We start from the raw sequence: 3,992 nt of genomic DNA, 5'->3' as shown, positions 1-3,992 counted from the left end.
TAATTGTGACTTTGTTCAACTGATGGTAATCAATATACATTCTTAGAGAATCATCTTTCTTATGCATGAATAGGACTAGTGTAATACCCCATATTTTCCTAGCTTAATTTAAATCTCAGTACATGAGTTATCCTATAAATATTTTTTGAAATACTCAGTATTTTTTAGTTTAAATCCTACCATTGCATAAAAAATTCAATTAAATTTCCAACGATATAAAGTTCGACCAAATCTGACACCCAGGCGAAGAGTTAGAGCCATTTTAGTAAGATAGTGTGCCAACTGGCACTTCAGTGTGTCGCAGAGGCCGTCCAAATGACAATTGTCATTTTCCAGTGAACTAATGTGATACAACCGCATCGCACCACCAGCCATTTTCTCAATTGTCACTTTCCAGTGTGACTTCATGATTATGGTGCGTTGTGCCAAGGGGTAAAATCGTATCCAATGAGGCACCGCGATTATACCGTATCGCGCCAAGCTTCCAGGTCGCTGTTGTCCATTTCCAGTGTTTCAACGTAATTCTACCGTGTCATGCTGAGTCCAAAATTTAAAATCAAAAGGGCACCGTGATTCCACCGCATCGCGCCAAGCTCCCAGTTCCCAGTTGTTAATTTCCAGAGGCATGACGCGATAGTGGCGCGTCGCGCCAGGTGACCAAATTGGGTTTTTCAATGATCAATTTTATTTTATTCTCAGGGGTATTTTGGTATTTTTCCATGTCCTTAATCAGTCTAAACACGAAATTAAACCCCTAAATAACCTATTGCCTCATTATTTCCTCACTTTCTCTCAAGAATAAAACATTCTCTCTCGAAGAGGCAAAAACCCTAGTTCAAGAAATCAAGAACAAGCCTAAGAATTCCTCCAAGAACCATCAAGAAGAGAATCTTATAAGGTATGTTAGGTGTTCATCTATGCGTTCCTTTCACCTATAGAGTCCACAAATCTATTTTCAAATTACAAGATTGTTGAATTATGAACTTCCATCTTTGAATTGAATTGCATTCATGTTCATGTTATTGTTGGGTCGTAGTCCATTATTAAATTGTAATACTTCATGAAATAAATCATTATAGGTGTCGATTTGCATGATATTCATGATAAACCCTTCAATTTGTAAGTTGATTGTTATAATCATGTTTACCCGAAGTGTTTATGATTCAGTAAAACAAGTATGCTTCCCATGTGTTTGATAAATTGTCTATGAGAATGAAATAATGCCATTATAGCATGCTAACATATATTCCCCATTCATATACAGGTTAATGCATTACAAGTGTTTGATGAAATGTTTCTATGAATGAATTATGACCAAGTGAACATTGCTGTGCTATTCAAGATTATGCTTTGCTTTACTTTTCATGCTATCGAGTCTTGAGGGTATTTAATACCTGTAAATTTTGATGTTTACCTAGAGCCAATGTCAGTTACAGAATAATATCAGTCATGTCACGACCATTAGTACTCTTAATCAATTACAGAACTCAGTAGAACTTAGTCAGTTACAGAACTTAGGAAAACTCTATAAACTCAATATTAGTCTAGTCTAGTTCTGTATAATTAGCTCAGTATCTTTCAGTTGGGAGTAAGATTCAGCACCGAGCGAGCCTAGGAATAAGGGCTTACCCGTTAGTTAGGACTAGGTCCCTAGAAGCGATCCCTAAGTTCCAGAACTAAGTAGCCAACGTAGGTTATGAGATGTCACCCGTTAGATAGGACTGACATACTCAAGGATAACCCGCTATTTTAGGACTAATCTCAGGGGTCACCCGTTAGTTAGGACTGACTCCACAACAGTTGTTAGTACCCATGGCATGGTGCTAATACCCTTCTAATTGGGGTTACAGATTAGACCCCAGCTCAATTATCTTATCTTATTTGGGTTTGTCGGTTAGATGATTACCTCCCACAGTTTTGGTTTTAGTATTCAGTTTAGAACTCAGTTCAGTTCTACAGAATTAGGATTGTCAGACACAGGCAATCGGTATCAATAATTCTGTTATCAGTAACTTGAAGTATCAGTTACTCAGTTACCAAAACTTAGTACTTAGCTTTAGAAAATCTCAGTTACAGTATTCCCGTATATGCACAGTATTTCACACTTGGTATGTATAGTAGTATCAGTTATCCATGTACTCATATTTTCAGTTATTCTCTATCATTTAGTCAGTTACTGTTCATGCATATGAACCCTTGCATTCAGCCTTACCTCATCTAGCATACCATTACATTCCACGTACTGACGCATATAATTTCTTTGTGCTTGATGTCTTATATCATAGGTTCAGATGCTCAGGTTCCCGATCGCGCATAGAAAGATTTAGATTCAACCAGCATATCAGATTTAGTAGTGAGTCCTTATCTGTTGAGGATATTCTTTTGTTTCATTAATTTAGTAGACTCAGTGTTTCAGTAGATGGAGTTAATTGGAGGATTGTTCCATCAACTCTACTTTCAGACAGTTTCAGTTAGAGGCTTATCAAACTAGACTTTCAGATAGTGTTTATTTTTATAGCTTTTATTATAGATGTTATCTTTTATTAGTATTCAAATTTTTAAACCTTATGGCATTTCAGCTTATTTTTCCATATTTATTACAGTGTATCATTTAGTGCTCATAGTAGATATCATTCATGGATTAGCTTGTGGTCCGTTAGGGTTGTAAGCACCATATAGCATCCTAGGTATAGACTCGGGGCGTTATAACTAGTGTGTCCCATGGGGAGACGCTGATCCTGATGAATCCCTTATCTAGGAGATCTTGTAACTATTTTTTCAACTCCTTCAGTTGGCTGGAGTCATTCTGTATGGCAAAATAGAGATTGGCTGAGTATCTAGAAGAAGGTCTATTCTGAAGTCAATTTCCCTTTTGGGAGGAACTTCGGGAATATCTTCAGGGAACACATCTGGAAATTCCCTTACTATTGAAACTGACTCAAGGTTAGGAGTCTCAGAAGTAGAGTCTTTGACTTGGACAAGATAATAAATACACCTCTTGGATATCATTTGTTGCGCCCTAAGGATGAAACAAGCTGACCCCTAAGCGTTGTAGTACTACGCCTCCATTCAAGGATTGGTTCATTTTGAAACTGAAAATAAACTACTCTATTTTTGCAATCAACTGAAGCATAGCATGAGTGGAGCTAATCCATGCCGAGAATGATGTCAAAATCCATTATCTATAACTCCACAAGATCAACTGAAGTAAATTTTTGAGAAATTATGATTGAACAGTTCCTGTATACCTGCCTGGCTATAATAGAGACACCTACTAGGGTAGACACTAAAAAGATCTTTGCTAAGATTTCGGGACTAATTTCAAAGTTAACGGCTATATAAGGGGTTACAAGAGAAAGAGAAGCTCCAGGATCTAATAAAGCATAAACATGTAAATGAAAGACATTCAATGTACCAGGGACCACATCAGGAGAATTTTTCTGATCCTATCGGGACTTAAGAGCATACAATCTATTTAGACACTGACCACTGGTAGAACTGGAAGTGGCACCCTGCTGAGTCGGGCGACCGGCTGAAACTGATACTGATAGAACTGGTCCTATTGGTGCAAATCCCTACCTTTCTAAACAATAATCCGACACTACCGAATTCGATGGCCTAGCTTTCCATACCTAAAGCATACATTACTGTAGTGCCTCGCATTTTTAGGAATAGTCTATGAACCATCGTTCCTACATGTATAAGTTATAATCCTAGTGATTCCCATGTGAATATAAGTTTCATGATCTTTATCCTAGTGTGTGAAGTTCTCTTGAGGTTATAAATGTTCATAGGAATCACTTAGAGCCAAGTTGAGCTAAGATCATTTGATTCGTCCAAAATTTGATATTCGATTCTACAAGAGTCTACTTTAAACATTTATAACTTTTGATACACGAGGAATTTTTCAGATCAAGATCCACCAAATTGTAGATAATTGAATTATCTTTCCAATAATACCAATTTTGTGTAAATCTGGTACCCGAGAAAAA

This window comes from Capsicum annuum, chromosome 5, assembly GCF_002878395.1.
Source record: "Capsicum annuum cultivar UCD-10X-F1 chromosome 5, UCD10Xv1.1, whole genome shotgun sequence".
Lineage (NCBI taxonomy): Eukaryota > Viridiplantae > Streptophyta > Magnoliopsida > Solanales > Solanaceae > Capsicum > Capsicum annuum.
This window is presented reverse-complemented; position numbering follows the sequence as displayed.